This window comes from Tachypleus tridentatus, chromosome 4 (assembly GCF_004210375.1).
Source record: "Tachypleus tridentatus isolate NWPU-2018 chromosome 4, ASM421037v1, whole genome shotgun sequence".
NCBI classification, from domain to species: Eukaryota; Metazoa; Arthropoda; class Merostomata; order Xiphosura; family Limulidae; genus Tachypleus; species Tachypleus tridentatus.
The window spans coordinates 69,142,511-69,166,483 of record NC_134828.1 but is presented as its reverse complement, the minus strand read 5'-3'; the positions used below and the strand labels follow the sequence as shown (position 1 = coordinate 69,166,483).

The 23,973-nt window shown below is 32.4% G+C and overlaps 1 protein-coding gene across 2 annotated transcripts in view; it reads right to left on the bottom strand.

Annotated features, from left to right (window-relative positions):
- LOC143249378 (uncharacterized) overlaps positions 1-23,470 on the bottom strand; it is a 350,051-nt gene extending 326,581 nt beyond the window's left edge. For both annotated transcript variants that reach the window (XM_076499138.1, XM_076499137.1), the window contains exon 1: positions 23,268-23,470. The gene's annotated coding sequence lies outside the window, so the exon portion shown is untranslated. The remainder of the gene's footprint in view (positions 1-23,267) is intronic.
- Between the last annotated feature and the right edge of the window lie 503 nt (positions 23,471-23,973).

Below are 23,973 nucleotides of genomic sequence, written 5' to 3'. Positions count from 1 at the left end.
TTTATCAACTTACTTTTTGTAGTACAAGAAATATTATTATCTCGTAAAACTTACCAACAACTTTTAAATTTTCAGATTTCACGAATGTCGAACTAACTCAGTTCTGATGACAAGTAATGCCACAAAATAATTTATTTTTTACTATTATCTCTTCATCCTCTAACAACTTTAATTAATGATTTTTACTACGTTGTGCAAATTAGTTTCTCATTGATAACATTATTCATGTCAGTAGAACATTTATTTTTAGTCAGTAGAATGTTTGTTGAAATTAACACGAGAAATACGTACCAAATTCAGTCCACATTTAGACATTTATATATATATATAAGGTCGTTATCGTCTAGGGTGCGACTTATGTAGAATAGAGCTAAACAACAACAATGTTGTTGCAGCTTTGCTGCATGGATTTTTCAAGTTCTTCTTCATGTAAGAAGTAAAATTTATGTTCATATATTTTTTAAGAAAGAAAATTCGACATTTTAGTAAACACACTTTTTAGTTGCAAAATGACACGTGTACTTCAGCTTGTGGAATATAGATCACTCTCCTCAAAGCATGATAAAAGAGAAAGAAATACAGTTCTGTATTTTTTGGCAAAACTATATATTTTACTACGATAAACTAGTAATTTTACATCATAATTGTTTATTATAATTTTTAAGATTTTCAAGACTTAATAGTTTAGTCTATTCCTTTTGTGTATGTTCCATGTACTCATGTTTATTGTTGTTTTTGTGTGTGTGTTTCATTTTCTGTTACATCTTTAACCTCTAGTACGATTGAGCAAGGCTAATGACCAGCTTTCTTTTGAACGTTTGCCGTTTCGGACATCAATAGGATCAGAAATCTATAAGCAACGATTACGATAAAACTAACAAATAAGTTACTGAGTAAATTAATTTTCCATTTTTTTATTTAACATGAAAATTTGATAACACGCTGAAAATTCCAGATTGATATTATATCTCAGGAAATTCTAATCCAGAGTAATTTACTGTATAGATCAGGGCTGAAAAGTAACCTAGAAATTAATGAAGATAATTCTATTAGAGAACTTGACTAGAAGTAAGTCGTGCCATAAATCAATACACAAGAAAACTGAAACCTATAATGATTACAATGCGTTAAATCATCATCATTTGCTTACACTCGCTGATAACGGTATTTTGAGCCATGAACTCAATAATGTTTTGCGAAGTTCAGCCGGCTTAGGAGATTTAGGTTAGTTTTAAATCCATATACTAAGTGTAAAATGATAACAATAACGTTCAAAATCACGTTAAACATTACAAGCATTAATAGTAATGAAACAAGCCTTAATATAAAAATGGACTATATAATTATCTACATGTCACATAAAAACGTGTATTTTGTTTGTTTCTTCTCCTTGTCTCTGACATCTTAGAAAGGCATGACACCAGCAAAACTAAACGTCTTTACAAATAACGGTATGTGACCAATGAAAAACGATTTTGCGGCATCAGATGTGTAACTTTAATTATTTTACAATTAAAGATAAGTGATTTTTCCACAGTTTGTTTTGTTTGTTTTGGAATTTCGCGCAAAGCTACACGAGGGCTAACTGCGCTAGCCGTCCTTAATTTAGCAATGTAAGACAAGAGAGAAGGCATTTAGTCATCACCACCCACCGCCAAATCTTGGGCTACTCTTTTACCAACGAATAATGGGATTGACCATTACATAATTCCCCCACGGCTGAAAAGGCAGGCATGTTTGGTGCGACAGGGATTCGAACCCGCAACCCTTAGATTGCGAGCCGAGCGCCTTATACCATCTAGCCATGCCGGGCATTTTGTGATTATCGTTTATAGTAAAACGCAGATTATTTGTTTTTATGTATATAAATTAATAAACTAATTAGATAAAAAATAATTCAGTACTTTTTTAAATGTATAATTAGATCGCCTTAGTAACGCAATAAAGAATAGTTAAGATCTTACTATATTAATAACACGTATTATCCACTTTTCCATAGCCAGTACCACAACTCCCATCTACATACATGACCAAACTAGGAGACACCAGTCGGAAATAATAAATAAGCATAGGAAGACGAACATTAAGAACGAGCCGTAAAGTATATGTAGATAGGTAACCGATATCTATAATAACGAACATACACCCATTAGTTATCAGTCCAAAATTGAAGACCATTATATCTAAATTATAGAATTTTTGTACTTGCCCATTCAGTCCATGTGCCCATGAGGTGCTGTTCTGGTTAAAAAGTCCAACTCAGTGAATAATATACTTGAAGATAAAACACGTTTATTTAATAAATTGTTTGTTTGTAGTTAAGCGCATAACTACATATGTGCTATGCCCATTATAGGTATCGAAACCTGTATTTTATCGTACAATGCTACAGACTTACCATGGTGCCATAGGAAGTAGGCTAATAAATCGTAGAAATAAAATAGATACTATTATAGACGGCTAAATGTATATATATATATTGATAAGGATGGGCACCGTTTGTGAAAAGTTAACCGTGAGCATTGAATTCAAAACAGAAACAGCAACTTTCCATGTTTTACAAAAGAGACACTTTGGCACCGGCTCAAAATGGAATAATGTGCCCGCCGGATCTGCCACCTATAAGTATTAATTTTTATCTGATTATTGAAAGAAATCTGTTGCATCAAGAATAAAACGATAATAGTAAATAAATTACTTCTAAATCTGTCTGTTAATTACTTATAATATTTATTAAAATAAACCTAAATGTTTAATGTTTTAATAATAGGTTTATTTTTATATCAAATGTGAAGTCTTGACAGACAGTAAGTTATTTTTCTCGATCAAAATGCTTAAAAAGGGCAATGTCTCTGAAGAAGCAAAAAAAGCCCCAAAAGAAATGTACTCAATACTAAGTAGTAAAAAAATGTCTTACACGAATAACAAAAAATATTCTCCATTAATAATAACACCTAAGGAGACAGTGTAAGCCAAAAAAAATGTTTTGAAGAAGGGATTAGGGCGCACGACTCGCAATATGAAGGTAGCGGGTTCGAATCCCCCGTTACACTAAACAAGTTCGCCTTTTCAGCTTTATAATGTTACGGTCAATCTCAATATTCATTGCTGAAAGAGTAATCCTACAGTTGTCAGTGCGTGGTGATAACTAGCTGCCTTCTCTCTAGGCTAGCGCAGATAGAAATTCAAAAATAAACAAACAGTTTTGGCGAATAGAAAAATAATTCACCATTATACACTTTAAGATTTAAAATAAATTTTATTTTTCACAATAATATAAATCCCAAAATATAATTACTTATTGATAAATTAATCATTTATACTTTTCGGGCTTTCCTTCGTGACAGGTGTGAAGTTTTAAAAGGAAAGAAACTTTCCTCAGCTTGGGTGTTCACGGATACTAAAACCAAAAACACACACCCTTTTGCCCTTACTTTTACCTGGAGTGGGCTTTTAATAATATAAATAATTGAAATGAAACGTCTCTACTGTTAACTCCTCAGTTACTCTGTTTACTCTGTACGTTTTGTTTGTTTGTTGTAGACTAAAACCGCAAAGTCAAATTTGCCGTGGGAGCGTTATGTACGGTCAATCCCACTATTCGTTGGTAAAAGAGTAGCCTAAGAGTTGACGGTGGGTGATGATGACTAGCTGTCATCTCTGTAGTCTTACACTGCTACATTATGGAGGGCTAGCGCATATAGTACTCGTGTAGCTCTGCGCGAAATTTAAAAACAAACAAATTAGGCTGTCTGCTATGCCCACTACAGGGAATAGAAGCGCGGATTTTTGGGTTGTAGGTCCGTTAACTTACCGCTAACTAACTGGAGGATTGTATATAAGTTACTTTTTTATTAATCTAACAAATAAGTACAATTTCGACACAAGAGATTTGGATTTATTCATTAAATGACTCCCAAGAGAAACTGAGCAGAATTACTGACGAATTGATGAAAAGATAACACCAAGATACAATGATGCAAAAACAATTCGTATATTTAAAGGAAGAAAAAAAATACTTGTGTTGAATCGTCAAAAGAAGGAAGAAAATACATTTTCATTTTTGAATCGAATAACCAATTAAATATAATAAAGAAAAACTAAAATAACACTAAAAGTTATCTATCACATAACACGTAGTTTGATATATTTGTTTACAATATAAGAGATCTGTAACACTAAACATTTTCTATTTCAGCCATTATTTAAAACTACTCAAACTACAGCACTCGCTTATTTTTAAAATGTCCCATCCGATGATTGAAAATTAAGCTTTAAAGCTTATAGTATAGAAATCGGGGTTCAATTTCTGCTGTACACGAAACTCAGATTGCTAATTGTACAGCTTTGCGCTTAACGAGAATTTTTAAAAATAATTTAAAATAGTTGCTTAAATATGATTATATTTAAAATAATATTATATTATTATAATATTATTTATTATAAAATAATATTATATTTATATTATATTTAAATGTATTATATTATATTTATATTATATTTAAATGTATTATATTATATTTATATTATATTTAAATGTATTATATTATATTTATATTATATTTAAATGTATTATATTATATTTATATTATATGTAAATGTATTATATTATATTTATATTATATTTAAATATATTATATTATATTTATATTATATTTAAATATATTATATTTAAAATAATTATATAAACTTTTTTAGTTTCCCCATATATGTATGTGTTCGAAATGATTTAAAACTGTCAATAACTAAACTAATAACCGGATCCACAAGATAGCGCTATAAGAATAACAGTCAATCTCCCGTTTACTTGATTAGACTAGCAAAACTGTTGGCGGTCGTTGGTGCTCAACAGTTACTGTCTATTTTGTCTATCAGCTCAAAATTTTGTGATTGTAGCCATTTGTCTAAGTTTCTTCGCAAGAAAATTCTGAAATTTTTTCGAAACATACAGCTTGGCTTAATGCAAGGAGTTTATTCATGAGTTAACCGCAAGGTGTAATTAAGTTTCGTCGATCATCACGTGATGGAGTCTTAAACAAATTAAGTTATTTGAATTTAATGAAATAAAAATCTAATAAACCAACATTTTTTTTTCATATCATACGACGAACCACGATTACGTGAACTTTATTAGTTCTGCATTGGTTTGTGTTAATTAATTACTTGGGAACTGTAAAAATACTTCTTCAATAATCGTGTTATTAATTTAGCTCGGAAAGTATTCACATGAACATGAGCAGCGTATCATGTTATAATTTGCACGAGAGAAATTCTATCATGTGGTTCGAATGGAAAGCTCAGGAAACATGACTTGGAGTGCTAAGGCACTTTGAATTTTAAATTTTAACTAGTAAACAAACGAAATGAAACAATCGAAGCTATATTACTAAGGCCAGCGGAAACCTGAAATTTTTTGTGCCTGAAATAAAATAATCCTGGTAAGATGGATTTAAAACATTTATAACTGATAGCAAATTGTCGAAAAAATCACCTATTTCGTTGTGATCAACTTGAAATTAATAATTAAGTGGAACATGTATTTTGTTTCTCAAAATTCTTGTTTCAATGTGTTTAGAAGATTCATATTGCTAAATAAAGCTTTTATATCATAGTTTAACCAGACAAAATATAATTTCAAATTTTAAAACTCTTATCGTATTCTCGAAACAAAAAATTACAGTAAAACATGTGAAAATAAGCATATTTCCAATGCAGAGTTTAAAGTATAAAAGTTGATAATTTATATTTTTTGAGGTGTTTGCATTTTGTTAAGCACAAAACCACACGATTAGATATCTGTGTTCTTCCAACTACGGATATCAAAACTTGATTTTAGCGTTGTAAGCCCTAAGACATCAGCGCTAACTGTCCCTAATTTTGCAGTGTAAGACTAGAGAGAAGGCAGCTAGTCATCACCACCCACCGTCAACTCTTAGGTTACTCTTTTACCAATGAATAGTGGGATTGACAGTCACAAAATAACGCCTCCACGGCCGAAAGGGCGAGGATGTTTAGTGCGATGGGAATTCGAACCCGCAACCCTTAGATGAGGAGTCGAGTGCTTTAACCACCTGGCCATGCCGGGCCTAATTGTGTAAGTAATGCAAATCTCTTTTCAGAAATCACATAACTGATACAAGTCATTCGTATCCACTGTCGTTCCTGTTTTCCGTTTAATACTTTTTCTCTGTCAAAAGTATAATCACTGTTCCTATCAGACAACATTAGAACACAAATAAAGACTCGCTTTCACTTTGGTTTCACAATCGATTAAAAATTTAGAAACTAGTTCGCAAACAGTTCCTTTTCTGGAACGGACAGCTTTCAATACTTGATAAATTGAATACTTGACTATAATTCTACTCTGGTAAAGAAAAAGAAAGAAAAACATTACAATGGTATCCTTTAAATGAGGATCATGTTAGCTGATCCTCTTTTTTTATCCATGTATTTTGATGTTGTTTCATTTTCGCACACGATTCCAAAGATTTGCTTTCATATAATATCACCTGCAATAACTTATTTAAATATAATGATTTTAAAGTATAGAAGACAAAGTTTACCAAAAGTTGAATTACGACTTCTACGAGAGTAAAAATGAAAGAAAAAACAGAACTGTACTACCTTTGAATTAAAGAAGTTAAAAAACTATTTAATTGAGTTAAAAAGGGAAAGCCTATATAACTTTAAGAAATCGAAAACGAATTCAACGAAAATCACAATTAAAAAATTAAAAACTTAAATTAAAAACTAGAAGAAAAATAAAAAAATCACAGAATCTTACAGAAAATGAAGAACCTGGACCTTATAATCAAATATGTAAAAAAATAAAAAATATGTAATCTCAGCTTAAAATAATATTACTCTTAAAATGATTTGATTTATTTGTTTTGAATTTTGCGTATAGCTACACGAGAGCTATCTGCGCTAGCCGTCTCCAATTTAGCAGTGTAAGACAGGAGGGAAGACAGCTAGTTATCACCACCCACCGCCAACTCTTGGGCTACTCTTTTACCAACGAATAGTGGGATTGACAGTCACATTATAGCGCCCCCACTGCTGAAAGGGCGAGCATGTTTGGCGTGATGGGGATGCCAACCCGCGACCCTCGGATTACGAGTCGAGTGTCTCAACCACCTGGCCATGCCGAGCCTCTCTTAAATGAAACTTATTGAGATTGTAATCTTTTAATTTCATAGAAATATTTTCAATAACATCATAAAGTTGGAATCTGAATTATATTAAATTTATTCATAAAGGTAAGTAAAGGTAGGGAAGTTTAAATTATCGGAAATGTCTTTTTTTATTAATAATAGAACCTCTTCAAAGATTAATTGTAGTTGAAGACAGTAACAGCAACATGAAATGTGAGAAAAAAATAAAGAAAATACCGAAAGTAAATTATATGCAAAATGGTAATTTGAAACCAGAACAAACAGAAATATAAGATCAAACAAAACGATACTTAAATAAATCAGCCATTTTTTTCTTTTAAATCAAGGGTAAACAAATTTCGTAGATTAGTTCTATCAAACATTCAGTAAGGACAAGATACTGTATATATTTTCTTTAATTAACTTTCTATCCTTTTTTCCATTCAAAGGTTTCCTTTTCGTTAAACGTACCCTAAATGCGAGTCTACTGTATATTTTAATTTGCAACTTAATGAAAAAAAATCCGACAAACAGAAAGCTAAATGAAGAGACATACAAGAATAGATCAAGCTCTTAAGATCATTACAAAGTAGTTGCCCGGATGAACAGAACTAACGACTTCCCAAGTCCAACATCCCACCCGTGCGACATAAAATCTTCACAAACAGTGGCCTTATCGATCTACTAAGGTTCAGGTAAGCTCAGCTATCCCATTATTCCGTATTTCTCACATATATATTTTCTGAACAAACTGCTTTTTGCTCTATTTGTATATCTATATATATCAAAGTGAAAACATAACTGAGCGGATTTGACGTATTCGAAAGCGATCGTCTTCGACAGATACAGTTTTGTTTGGTTTGTTTTGAATTTGGCACAAAACTACAGGAAGACTGTCAGCGCTAGTCGTCCCTAATTTAGCAAGGTAAGACTAGAGGGAAAACAGCTAGCCATCCCACCTTATATATTTAAAAACGACTGGTATAAGTAGAGAAAGCACTGGTAGAGGAGCGAACAACGTTTAGACCTTATTCGGTCATCGTCAGGTTCAGATAGAAAGAAAGGGTTGCTGACCGGTAGTTGACCAGATGTTTGAAGGCGGTTGTGTAATTGAGTGTAGGAACGTAGAGGGCGTGCTTCTATGTTGGATATATTTATTAATATAGGTATAAAGGCGTTCCTTTATATTGGTTTATTTTGGGTTTAAGTTGTTCTATAAGTAAGGCTTCTTTAATTTTGCTTTTGTTTATGTTTGTTTCTTTATTTAATATTTGAGTGTTTTCTATAGTTATGTTGTGTTTATTTGACTTGCAGTGTTCGAAAACGTGTAAAGGTGACTTTTTGTGTTCTTTGAATCTGGTTTTCATTTTTCTACTTGTTTCTCCAATATAGAAGTTTTGGCAGTTATCACATTGTATTTTATAAATAATGTTGGTGTGGTGTTTGTCAGTGTAGTTTTTACATAGTATAGACCTTAGTTTTGTGCCTGGTTTTGAATAAATTTAGTATTAACTGGAATGTCATATTTTGTTGTTAGTTTTTGCCAAGTGCTGGTTATTTTTCTGCTGATGTCGGGAACATATGGTATGCAGCAGTATATGGTTTCGTGATTTTCTAAATCGTGAGGTATATATACTTTTGTTAGTTGATTTTGCTTTTTGTCTAGGTGTGTGCGTATAATGTTTTCTACGGTTTGTGGAGGAAACTTATTGATGTTGATGAAGTATTGTTTTATTTTGTCTAATTCATCGTTAATTTTATCTGATGAGCATAGTTTTATGGCTGTGTTTATTTGGTTTCTTAGTATGTCGAGTTTTTGTTTTGTTTCATGTGCTGAGTCCCAAGAAATGTATAGTCCAGTATGGGTGATTTTTCGGTGGATTCCTGTTTTAAATTGTGTCGGTTCTTGTAATTTTGAGGTTAAGAAATGCTATTTTGTTGTTTTCTTCCTGTTCACATGTGAAGTTAATGTTGGGATGTATAGAGTTAATGTGATTTAAAAAAATTAAGTATGTGTTCTGAAAACTTGAATCCTGCAATCGTGTCGTTTACATATCTCTACCAATGTAGTGATGGATGTAATGCTGTGTTAATTGCTTATGTTTCAACTTGTGTCATAAAAATATTGGCGATGACCGAAAAAGGTCGAAACGTTGCTCGCTCCTCTAATAGAGCTTTCTCTACTCATACCAGCCGTTTTTAAATATATAATTTTCTCTACAAGTGGGTTTTTTCGTCATCACAGATTACTCTACCCACCGCCAACACTTTTACCAATGGGAATAATGCTACATTTTACCTGAATTTGTTCTTTACATTTTGCTTGTTTTGTTGAAATTAGAATTTCTAACCTGAACGAAACCTTTTGCACTTTAGGCATAAGCAGTCAGAACTTAAGCAGTTCCGTAACGAATTGTGAGAAGTTGATTGGAGGTAGGGCAGACAGCCATTACCACCCGCTGTCACAATGATGTTGTCCAGATATTTAAACGGAATAATAGCACTAGTTGTCAATTTTACAAAACGCCCATAACTGATAGTACAAAGCGTGTTGAACACCATCACTTCTCGAGTTCAGAAACTTTGATCCGGGGAGAGTTGATAAATTATGAACAAAGTGTTCAAAATATTAACAACTGAATAAAATTGTATGCCTATAGAAACTTAAGCTTCAACGAGATATATTTTCTGAAACAATGGTCCATCAACATACCTTATAAAACTGCATAAACCTTCATAATACGAAGCAATGAGGAGAAACCTAACACAATTTTAGTCAAGTATTCAAGTTTGGGTTAGCCGCTTTAGAGTAAATACGCCTAACCAAAAAATTAACAAAGCCCTCAGACTGTTTAAATGTCTAATGAAACAATTATGAATATTGTATGGTATGTAATGAACTACTTTCAACAAAGCCAGTACATAAATAAAGAATTGACATTAAATTCAAGTAACTAATTTAATAAGATTATTGATCTGGAAAAATAATTTTACAAAAAAAATTGAAATATGTACATCGAGGAGTATGCCTGCATCGAGGTCTGAGGTTTAGTTATAAAATGGCTTATATTTCTGCTGTAACTTCATTATTTGTTAGCGTAATTAGTTCTACTTAATGTCTAAACTAACTTCATTCATCTAGGTCTAATCTGTCATCATTTTAATTTTCTTTTCTTATTCCAAACCTCTTATTAATTATTATTATTATATATATGTATAAGCATTCTTTAATTTACCGCAAAACTACATAATATGCTATCTGCGTTCTCTCCACCACAGGGAAACGAATTTCACCATATTTTAGCATTGTAAGTCTGTTAGTTTACCTTTAACCCACCGGGGAACTATGTATATAATCATCCCCTATTTTCAATGCATGGTATTGTGTATATTTCACGTAATAGCACAGTCGCTTTTTATATATTTCTAGATTTTATTTCAGCTGTTTGTTTTCACAATTCAACCCTAAAACGAAAATTATTGTCGCTAAAACAAAAAAGCTAATGTTTAACAGCTTTTCTTTTATTTGATAAATTCTCCGTCACACCAAACATGCTCACCCTTTTAGCCGTGAGGGCGTTATAATGTAACGGTCAATCCCACTATTCTTTGGTAAAAGAGTAGCCCAAGAGTTGGCCGTGAGTGGCGATGACTAGCTGCCTTCCCTCTAGTCTTACACTGTTAAATTAGGAATGGCTAGCGCAGATAGGCTTGAGTAGCTCTGCGCGAAATTCAAAACAAACCAAACCAATTTGATAAACATTCACGACTTGTCTGGCGTGGGCGTGGTGATGCTTACTGATACTCATTAATAGTTTCTGTGGGAATTAGATTTGTGTTGAATATTGCTAAGAGCTTCAGATTTTATTATGATTAAAGTATACAACTAAATTACATTGTCGTTTTAAAACAACAATGTAGTTTAACTTCTACAAAGTTCATAATACTACTTAATAGATGAAGCAGCATTGAAAATATCAAGTGTAACTCAAATAATGTGTACAAACACTAAAGCCTTAAACGTGTACAAAACCAGTTTTAGTTTTCTTATAATTCCGAGCAGAAATAAGTTACTGAAATTTAGACTCTCCACACTCTCTAACATATTTTACTAATGTATAAATTAATATTGTTTGATATCAATTAAAATTTAAAACGTATTCTCGAACAACAGGAAACTATGCATGTGTTGATTTTAAATAAACGTTTAGTCTTGAATTCTATTTTTTGTTTTGTTTTTATAATTGACGGGGCACTTGAAATTAGAAGCAATTTCTATCAGACTTTTACAAGAAATGTCTGAGGCGGTATTACATCCCCGGGAGGTACATATCCGGTTATTTATTAACTCTCTTAGAGATTTTAGGGAATATTTACCACCTGCAAGGAATCCATCTAGTTTCTTCAACCAAAATTCTGAAACGAAAGGGTGGAAATACAATGTTTTCTTTTCTTATAGATGATTTTATTCACTGAGCTTTGTCTGAAATCACGATGTTATAGAAACCAATAATCATCGGAAACTGTAAGGATAACAAGACTCTTTAAATGAAGCCTTAATATATCCCTGTATATTATTGGAACTGTAAAAGATTTCTGCATCTTGTGTAGATCTTACTTTGTTATCAAAATTTACCCACAGATTTAGTGTGCAATTATTCATCATCTTTGTTTATCTTTCTTTTCTTGGGTCTAAATCAAGCGTTTTGTCAAAGAAGGGTCAATTCTATCTTCATTTGCATCAAATCACATTAATACAAAAACTATATATCAGTGTATGGCACTAATAATGTATCAACTACTGACATTAAATTTTTAAATTACCTTGTTACATCTTTTTTAGTGTATCTAGAGTTTTAATGAAAATCTACTGTTTTGCGACTAACATTAAATTTCAACTTGCGTTATTTACTAGAATGAAGAAAATATATTTGTTTACCAAAACAGTTGCAATGAAATAGGAATTTGTCAGAATTTGATTATGTATATTTATGGGCAGCAATTCTTCTTCAGTAAGTGTCTATAACTTGTTGCGATAAATTCAAACAATAAACGGACAACACACAATCCACTCGTTTTAAAATAATATATTCAAAACAAGTCAAACATGTGTATAAAATTTATTTGCATTATGGGATATCACAGTTATATCTAAAACTCTTGTTATGTATAATAATTTATCTTAGACGAGTTTCTGATTCATTATGTTACATATTACGATTTCAAATAGTCTGAAATTGAGTTAAGTTGTAATCTGAATTTAGAAATTTAATTAATTGCCGATATGTATGAAACTTATTATATTTGCGAACAAGATTGATATACACAGTTTTCTTTCTTAATACAAATATATTTTAATACACAAACAATAATATAGTGTATAATAAGGATCTTTACAAATAGTTGTCACAAATAATGGTTTATATACAAAAGGTTTGCAAACAGTATTGAATTTTCTATCTGGTATGAAGCTGAATATTTTATCGACGGATCATAATGAACGAATGCATTTCGAGTTGATATCGGTACAGTTCATTTAATGGCAAGGTACTTTCTTCACTGAGCACACGTGAGTTTTTCACCAACAAAGATATGTAATGTTCTTATATAAATACTAACAAAGCTAAATCACTGAAGTTACACGGTTTTTAATGTTCGAAATCTATAGACATTCTTGGTCAAGTATCTATAATTTCCCGATTGATAAGCGTTAACCACCGTTATAACTTCCAAGACTTATAGTATACTAACTGTAGCAAACCAACAACAATATACCAACATATAGCGATGAATACCTTTTATAATCGTCAAGCAAAGTTCTTGAAAGTTTAATTGGCAACAGTACTGGCAGTTACTAGTATTTACATACACACACAATACATTGTTGATGTTTACACTTGAGAATTTTCTATAATTTTGGTGAACAGGCAGAAATTTTGCAATACACATTTAACAGTGAAAGTTGCATGCATTTCTAAACATATATTTAACGGAAACAAACATCGATATTAAAATAATAAATTCATTACACTCTAAATAAATCTCTTTTCTTGTCAAATTCCACACTGGCTGTTCAATTACTTTAGAATCCAGCTGACAATAATTATTTTTTCTACTCTTATCACAATAGTATCAGTGAATATTTTACTTACGTTACCCATTGGATTACCACAGTTGTATACCGAACTTTATATAAGTGTCTCATTTTCGTCAGAGTCCACACATGTGGGTTCAATTATTTTAGAACACCCATTCATTTCTATTAAAAACTGTGAAACTCATCTTAAAATATTGCTCTTGATGACTAATCTCTCATACTTTGGCTAAGGCCCAAGATGGCCAAGTGGTTAAGGCACTCGACTCGTAATTCAAAGGTTGCGGGTTCGAATTCCCGCCACACTAAACCATGCTCACCCTTTCAGTCGTGGGGGCGTTATAGTGTTACGGTCAATCCCACTATTCACTGGTAAAAGAGTAGTCCAAAAGTTGGCCGTGGGTGGTGATGACTAGCTGTCTTCCCTCTAGTCATACACTACTACATTAGGAACGGCTGGCGCAGATAGCCCTCGTGCAGCTTTGCTCGAGATTCAAAACGAACCAAACCACTTTGGCTAATCTCACGTTTTCACTTTTCTTTCTGATTAACTTTACTTAACTTGCTCATGATTGTCACCTATATATATATATATATATATATTCAACTAAGGCCTGAAATTTTGTAGAGAGTACGTGAGCGATGCTATAATGCAACAATACTCAGTTAAGATAACGAGAAAATATCAAAGATTTGAGTTACGTAATATCAGCAATATTAGTAAAGTCTAGACAATAACGTAATGTCAAACACAACGTACGACTCATACAGTTACATAACAAATATTCGTCATAACTAACTTTTAGAAGAACCAATCTTCCACACTCCTGTCATGAAAATAGAACGATCGTTAAATATTAACTTACAAAATAAGCTAAACAAAAAACTTACAATAAGCAGTCTTTTATATTTAACAGAATCAAAATCAATTACTGAAAAGCAAATGATTTTTTTTATTAAATACAAAATAATACATAAAACTTTAATTAATATAAGTTGTATAATTGACATACAGGGTTTTATTTGCATTCGATTAGTTTCTTTTAATCATGTGTAATTCCACTGATCGATTTTTGAAATAAAAGTATTTCATTTATACCAGCTTGTGCTGGTGCATCATTTATTTTGCTAATTTACGGGGATGGTGGGACAGTGTGCATGTGCCTAATTCATCAGAAACAAACCATTCACGCAGAAATAGATATACAGACACAAGAAAATTCTAATATAGTTGCTGGTAAAAAACCTGTATATTATTTCACTCAATGAAATCCAAGAGATGTCTTATTATTCACTAATAACATAGGCACACGAAAAATATAAATTTACAGTGTAGGAAACAAATGTTATTTAGTATTAATACAGGTACAGAAACATAAGAAACTCGAGCAATACAGTTAGGTTCTTTGGATACAGATTAAGAAATAAAATATGTGGCAATAAAAAAAAACATGTACATACACACATGTGGACGAGTGTCAAATTGTTCAATCTGTCGCATGTAGAAATAATAAAAGGAAACCGACCTAGTGGAGTTAATTATCCACGTTTTGATTAGTGAACAATGAATAAAGTGATAGGCAAAATAAATTGCTTAGATAGCTCTTTTTGCCCCTCTTAGACATTCAGAAAAAACAAACTACATTTGATAAAATAACCTTAAAGTTAATATAGTTTTCCTAACCATCAGCTGGTAAACTTTACAGCCAATAAAACAGCCGAATGATTTGTTTCTAGTCAGTAAATTTATTGCTTTTGTCTTAATGACGAGATTTCACAATACAAATTCCAGTTCAGAAGTTATCTTACCGTTCACCTACAAAAGTCGTAATGCTTTCAAACGAGACCCAAAGCTCTTGCACATTTGAATAATTGACTGTTTTTTAGGGTTATATTTAATGAGTGTAATGAAATATAAAGACACGGATATCGATGCCATGTAAACAGGATATTCAATATTAGTTGGTCTTGAGAACTAACCAATCATAACCAAGAGCTGTTTTGTCAAAGAGGTATGTAAAGTACGTAAAAAATTAAATGAGATAATATTTATAAGAATTGTCAACTAATTTCTAGAAAGATCAAATAAAAAGTAAATTAAGAGTTAAAGGTGGTAGGAAATAGAGAAAAACAATGATGTGGTGCAATATATAATAAATCAAACAAATATCGATGTTTAAGCAACATTAATACTAATAATGTAAAGTAGGTTTGTTTGACCTGCATATTGGAAGTTACATTTTGGACGTTGCATTAAGTAAATAATATTTTTGTAGAGCAACCTATGGATTTAGTGATTTTGAACCGCTTTTCTTTGTCATTATCAGAAAATTTGTCCGTTTCCTGCATGCACGAATTTGCAGGTTTGCCATCGCATGCTATTATTGCAAGGATGACTTCCATTTAGTGTTAACTTAAGGTTGACTTTAGTGTAAACTAAGCGAGAACACAAAATTTTATTTCTTTTGAAAGAAACAAGAAGAACTTCCGTAAAAATGTATTTTAGTCGATCAATTTGAAGGAGGTAAAAATATTTCTTTAGTAGCTGAGATAGCTTTTTAGGTTTGGGTGATAGGTAATGCGTCTCTGGAGAGCTTTTAATTAAATATCAGAATAGAGAATATGTGTGGATTTGATTGATTAACAAGTCTTTCAAAAAATTCTGCAAAAGTCCACATAATAATAATAATGAATCAATACAACAGCGAAATTTGAAATTTTTTTAATGTTTTCATTAAGACGTTTCTTAATCACTGTAAATATTTTGTAACGTACTACATAAATACCGGGGCCCGACATGGCCAAGCGTGTTAAGGCGTTCGACTTGCAATCCGAAGGTCGCGGGTTCGAATCCCGGTCGCACTAAACATGCTCGCCCTTTCAGCCGTGGGAACATTATAATGTTACGGTCAATCCCACTATTCGTTGGTAAAAGAGTAGCCCAAGAGTTGGCGGTGGGTGGTGATGACTAGCTGTCTTCCCTCTCGTCTTACACTGCTAAATTAGGGGCGGCTAGCGCAGATGGCCCTCTTGTAGCTTTGCGCGAAACTCCAAACTTAAATACCGATAGCGCTAATTAGCACATATATATTACAAATTTGATTTCGCACAAATTTAAAAATTATCTAAATCGAAATATATTAGTCTCAGAATATTCAAACAAAGCTTCACTGGAACTGGAAGGGTGGGGTGATTTAACACCCAAACTTCATGTTTTATAACGTGCATAGCTGAATTCTGAAACAAACTTTTAACATCTTCTAAAATACACTTTACATCAAGTATTGTTTACATCCTGAATCAAGCTTCGCAGAGTAATAAAGTAGTTCTTCTTATATTTTGTACTAAAATACTATTTAAATTCTTAATTTCAAAACAGTCTAAAATTAAAATATTCAAGAAGAAAATAGCCGTCATCTGAGTCTATATTACACATCAAGAGAATGATTTTTGTTATTTGTATTTAAACACAAAGCCACATAATGATCTATTTGTGCTCTTCTACCACGGGTATAGAAACCCAGATTATAGCGTTATAAATCCGTAGACATACCGCTGTGTCACTAGGGAGCGACTGATTTTTGAACCACCTAAGTGTCTATTAAATTTGGTTCCAGAAAATGAAGTCATTTATGCCTTATGTGCTTTGAAATATATATGTAAAAACAGCTGGTTTGGGTTGAGAAAATTTTATGCAGAGGACCAAACAACGTTTCGACCTTCACCAATGTTCGCTCCTTTACATAAAAATTTTCTCAACCCAAGCCAGCCGTTCTTACATATATATTTTTCTCTATAAGTGAGTTTTCTCGTCATCACTGATTATTGTTTTGAAATTTATGATTAAAGATTCTATATTTCGAATATTTTTATATAATGAGAAACTCATATTAATTATTTCACTTCCTTTCTACTAGTATTTTTAACTTTTATATATGTATATATATATATACCTTATGCACGGTTTGTTGTTAAGTCCAAAATTACACACATTGAACCATCTCTTCTCTGTCCACCGCCGGTATCGAAACCCAAGTTGTAGTGTTTTAAACCATCAGGCTATCCAACGAGCACAGAGACGAAACTTCCGGATCAGATAATTATATTAAATTTGCGTGCAATTTACGATATACTTCTGATAACCATAAAGTTTTTCTTTCGATAAGTCATTTAATAAAATGACCATTAAGCAACTGAAGTAAAGAAATGAGCTGACAAGCGACGCTGAACGCCTTGACCACGTGGTAAGCTATCGGCTACTGTGAACAGCGAGATCAACACCAAGCTACTAGACGAAACTGACGTATGAGAAAAACCGGCATCGTGAGGACTCCACGGTATCATATCAATCATTCTTTTTTCCCTTCATATCGCTTGCTTTTAACGGTGTACGTCACTGAATGGAAATTACACGGATTCCTTTACAGGCGTCTTGACTCGAGAGATTCTTATAGGAAAAACTTAGTGTTCTTTTTTTCTTGCCTTCAACCGTAAAGAATATGTATTCTATTTATACGCGAGCACATGAATTGTTTGGCTTCCCATTTTCATAGTGAAAATCAACGTGAAAATGAGATGAACTAAGTTATATATATATATATATCTTCTTGTGAATAATGGAAAAATTCAGTTGTCAATAATATGCTTTCAGTTTATCTTCTGTGTTACTGCTTGTGGTTAAAAAATATTACATGACCCAGCATGACCAGGTAGTTAGAGTGTTCGACTCCTACTCTAAGGGTCGAGGGTTCGAGTCCCAGTCACATCAAGCATGCTCGCCCTTTCAACAGTGGAGACGTTATAATTTTACGGTCAATCCCACTCTTCGTTGATAAAAGAGCAGTCCAAGAGTTGGCGGTGGGTGATGGTGACTAGCTGCCTTCCTTCTAGTCCTACACTTCTAAATTAGGGACGTTTAACGCAGATAGCCCTCGGATATCTTTGCGCAAAAATAAACAGTAAGATAATATTTCCGTAAAATACATTTATTTTAATATTTAGAAAAAAAACGAACTTATTACAAAGCTACTTCAAATTGAACCAAGAGTCTAGTTTAGGTCCGCCTGCAAATCTATCCTAATATTTAGTTTCTACTTATTCGCCTTCCTGCCTACGTGATCAACCAAACTTAGCGTTTCCACTCTTCATTTCTCTCAGACTAGTTGACATGGGAGACCTGGGTTAATGGGATAGTTTTCTCTTTTGAAATTAATATTTGCAACAACAAAAAAATACATTTTTGTGCTGTTATTAACAGGATAGAAAGGAATACTAGCAGTTTTGTTCTCGGGGGCTATTGACTGTTATGCCCTTGTATCATGACTTCCTTTAGATGAGCCTGCTTGCCTATATGATTAATCTAATATGTAGTTTACACTTGACATTAGTCTAAACAAGTCGTTAAACCTATAGTTTCCACTCTACATTTGCCTGCATGATTAACCTAACCTTCAATTTCCTGTGTGCCAATGCTGGTATGTTTGTGCCTGCATGATTAACCATAATTTCCCAAAGACTACCTGGAGAGGTCACCTGTTTTAACCACTCGCATTAATATAAAGTAGTGTATTGTCTTTCAGTCAGTCAGTAGATATACTAAATTGACATCACATAAGGGAGTTCAACGTTGTAATCTGTACTGTCGTGACGCAGATAAAACGCGTGCATGCCAAGAATCACGAGACGAATTGTGCACTCTGCAGACTATAACACAGCAAAACATATAAAATTGAAAAAAATGTTACTCTTAATTTTCGTTCGATTTACTTTTGAAACAGAACTCTAATTCCGGAGATCCTGAAGTATTTCATCAAGTTTATAGCGTCCACTTTTAATTTGTCTGAGGGATTCTTACAAACTGACGAACGCTTTGTATATCTTAAATAGCGGTAACTCAGATGTTCACTACGTGACAAAAGTACTCTTATCATAATTAATACACTAGTGATATCTGTATAAGTGATATTTTTAATCTGTGACCTGAAAGTCACAGTTCTGAGCACACAAAATGCATAGGATATAAATATATGAAACAGTGGATCCTAATGTACTATACAATCACATTTGTTTAGCACCTGCACCTACCATCCTTGTAGACACACGTACTGTGGCAGTCTAAATAAGGTCATTTATGACATACTTTTAGGGTCATTTTTAACCTTTCCATTCTTAGTTCAAAAATATTCACAATTATTTTACATTTCATATAGTTTGTAGATGCAAGTTTTAAATTTGTCCATTTTAAATGAGTACCTCGAGATCGTTATAGTTTCGAAGTAGGTGACAAATTTAGGGTATCTCAGTGTTTTTATTGGTTAGTTTGGTCACAGTAACTTGGAAGTTGGCTTTCCTGGGTTGTTGGATCAACGTTGGAAAGGAAATATAGGATGATAATTTTATAACAACTTTGTTAGGACAGGTGGAAACGACGCCTGGTGTACACAGTTTTTATATATCTTTGGTTAATTTCTCAATCAAGTTTAAGAGTAGCAGAGTTTTTCAGCTTTCAGTGAGGCCTTAGTTAAGAAAGAGTGAAGAAAGTTACACATGTGTGCTGTACATCATGATTCACGTCTGTCACTGTTATGTGTGCGTTTTTAGGTTGTTTTAAAACCTCGTATCTTTTAAATCATTACGAGAAATATTGTAAGTAGTAAAGACTTCAGCTGACATCATCATAGTTCGGAAGGATACTGCTGGATTTTACTAATAAAACATGTTTCATTGTTTCCTGTAAATATTTACACCCGTGTAATGTAAATTTGATAATTTCATGTTTTTCCCTCAAAAACTGTCTAAATCTCTTACGTACAACATTAGACTGCTGAATTGAAAAGATGTTGAGAAATTACTTTTAACAGTGTTTTTCTACTCACACAGTATTTACAATGTATTAAAAGGATCAAAATAATTCTCTAAAATGTTTTCAATAATCTAAGTTTACAATGTTGACAATACTTATTTTCACAGGTTACCTTTACAGGTTTCTTAGAGAAACCCTATGAAGACTTAAGTCATTTTAAATGCTTTTGGTGCATAAAGTAAGAAAATTCACATTATAATATCAACCATAAAGATCAAAACAGTATAAAAATTTATGTTGCACAATGAAGTTAACGTGTTGTCATCAAATACCCCAACTTCAACTATAGCACTGACGAAACTAATAGAGTGTAAAAACAAGGTTTCCCTGTAATTTTCCGTCGAGTCATAACAACATCTTTTTTCCAAGTTGTATCAAAACCACTTAGTGTTGTCATCCTATCTTTCTTGTTTTTATATGGAGGAAGAACCACTAAATTATTACATCACACAGATAACTTAACATAAACAGCGTATCAGAGCTATGTTGAAAACTAATACTGCTCGTTAAAGGTACTGCACCATCCTTTATATGACACCTAATACACTGATTTTTGAATCCGAATTGTTTTGAGTGACATAAATTGTGAAGGTAATATCATAAGAAAAAAGATGAGCTGATCTGTATCTTGTCCTTATCGAGCTGTATAGCTGGTGACTCCGACAACTCACCCCTTATCCATAAAGCAGACCAATTTCTATAGCTTATCTGTATCTTGTCCTTATCGAGCTGTATAGCTGGTGACTCCGACACAACTCACCCCTTATCCATAAAGCAGACCAATTTCTATAGCTTATCTGTATCTTGTCCTTATCGAGCTGTATAGCTGGTGACTCCGACAACTCACCCCTTATCCATAAAGCAGACCAATTTCTATAGCTTATCTGTATCTTGTCCTTATCGAGCTGTATAGCTGGTGACTCCGACAACTCACCCCTTATCCATAAAGCAGACCAATTTCTATTTCCACCTATTGTGCTTTATATCGGATGCTCCACAAAGAATGCTTGTATAGAAAGCTTCAACATTACGTGTGCTCTCGTGCGAACAAAAAACCAACACTGATCGATTTGTTTACTGTCGATGTGATTAGAAGTTTACAGTGATTGACATGATAATTACTTTTAGTCCATTTTCTTAAAGTGCTTTTCAAACGTCAAATAAATAAGAATGAATAAAAATGGCTATAAAAGCTCATGTACAAGAGCTTGTCTACGGGGCTCACAATGGTAACATGAAAAGCTCACGACTTGTGGTCGATTTTTGTTTGAGTTCATTTTTGCAGACCAAACTTGACACAACTTTTTGATGAACAAGAGCCTCAAACCTATTGATTCACACATGCTTCTAAAATTTAAATTCGGTAAGCTTTAATTTTGTTTCACTTAAATTATTCAAGCATACTATTTCAGCTTCCCAAACATCATAAGCTTACGAACGAAACAAACATATATTTGAAAAGTTTTTATTCAATCACATAAAAACTGTGTTTTAAACATAACATATTCTTATTCAAAATACGTTAGTGGAAGATCCAGTGAAAAACCAAAAGACAAGCATCATACAGCAGGAGTTCAAGTCTCATTTGACAAGACTAAAGTATATTATTAGTTTTTCTTTGAGTGTTTGAGTATCTTACCGACAGCAAAGTTTGTTATTATACAGTATTTTGACAGCAGCAATGTGTGTCATTTTAAGAACGAAGCATATCAAAAATTTTAAAAAGAACCGCATGAAAAATCATTTTCGTAAAACAAATCCAATATACTAGTTTTGCGAGAAACAGTAACAATTAAAACACCTTATATTACAAGTCATATTCAAAAAAGACGAGGTGTTATTTTTCAGATTATAACACATTTATGTTTTTTTTCTATAGAAACAAAACGTTTTGGCACACAATATGTTAACTTTTTCCTTTTGTGTCGAACTGCATTTATTTTCGATATCGTTTGTCCAAAAATATTTGTAAATTTAATGTTTAGTCAGTAATGAAAGTTAAACTAAGAGCTGTTTCTACTGATGTCAAATGTTAATTTTTGAATCAGTTGTTGAGAGAAATATCTAACATTAGAAATAAATACAGCCTGGTTATATAAAACAGTTGTTGGTACGTACACTAATTTAAGCCAATCAGCAACTCTAATTTTAATGTGTACTTAAACAACAATATCGGTGGTTTATATGTAACTCATAAACAATGTAAGTAAATGTGTAGAATGAATTTATTTGGTTACATTGTTAAAATTATACTTCTCGTAATTCCAATAAAAATCTAAATTGTTTTGTAAGAGACGGTGTTTAGAATTACACCAGTTAAAACTCGTGGAATTCTCAGACTACCTGACGATAAACACACGAAATTCTCAGACCATTTAACGATAAACACCAGGAATTATCAGACTACATAACGATAAACATCTTAGATTATTACTGAATATTTATGTTATATTTTAAGTACCCATCGAAATGGAAAATAAAATCTAAATATCTATTGAACGTAATGTTCTAAATACTTATAAAAATAGATTTTAATAATATATACCAGGCAAAGTAGGCTAAGAATCTATAAAAGAGGGTTCTAAACATCCATCAAAACATAGTGTTCTAGATATATATAAAACTTAGTTTTTAAGTATCTATTAAACATAATATTCTGAGAATCTATCAGATATGATACTTAAGCTATGTCTATAGGATGGTAGTAATTTGTTAATAAAAAAACACTTGAACGCAGCTTAACCTTGTTTTCAATCATTTCTAAATATCCTGAAATCAGAAATGTTAAGGTGATCGTGGGACATGAAAAAATTATGAAGAGGGTACAAAAAGTTTAAATATTAAAATAATTCTAAGTTTGCATTATACGTAACAAAACATGAAATTTAGCATCTCATGTTTTAACCCTTAGCACCAAGGTTCTCTATGGTTGTTCACGACTGGTATTAGTAGTACATATTCTGAATCGTGAAAGGTTATGATAATGATGGTGACTGTACAAGAACTGTTGCAGAAATTTTCATAATTTATATATGTTTTTTACAACATTACAGGTTTAGCGATAGTAAAATGTAATAAAAATATAGTTTTACTGATTATATGAAAACCAGAGGAGGCAGAAGATAGAAGAAATCAATATAAGATTATATGTACTTACTCATTGGTCATGAAACCAACGACGCTTTCACAGATGGTTAATTATGACTGCATGATCTGCTAGACAAACATCTGTTGGTGGTTAGAAAGTATCAGAAGTTCGGGATCTTCTCCTTAGCACAGATCTGGCAAGTGTAGACAGACAGGCAGGCTGAGAAAGTTCGCGTCGAACGCCAACCACTACAACTCACAAACAGTCTAAGCTCTGAACTGCCTAAGTCAAGCTGGTTGTTTCTAACGCTACTGAAAACCATGCCGGAAGAGGGAGCTAGTGACTAGTAAAACAATCAGATAATACAGCTTAGTCGAAGAGTATCATATGAAGAAATTAGAATCTGTTTATGTTAAAAATGGCTGACATTGCTTGATTTTGTTACATTAGCATGGAAAGGATTTAAATAAATGTTAATTCAGTTAAAATGGTTAAATGAAAATAATGTAATGAAGTTCATTTATCTCATTTGTTAGATTATAAAGGGATTCATTTTGGCGAGTCATATTATTACTAAAATGTGCATATTAGTGCACGGTAATTCAGCACCATGTTCATACAAATGTCATTACTAAAATGTTGCCCTCCTTCTAGTAGCACAGCAGTATGTCTACGGATTCACATTGTTAGAAACCGGGTTTCGATACCCGTTATGGGCAGAGCATAGATAGCCCATTGTCTAGCTTTGTGTTTTATTTCAAACAAATAAACAAAC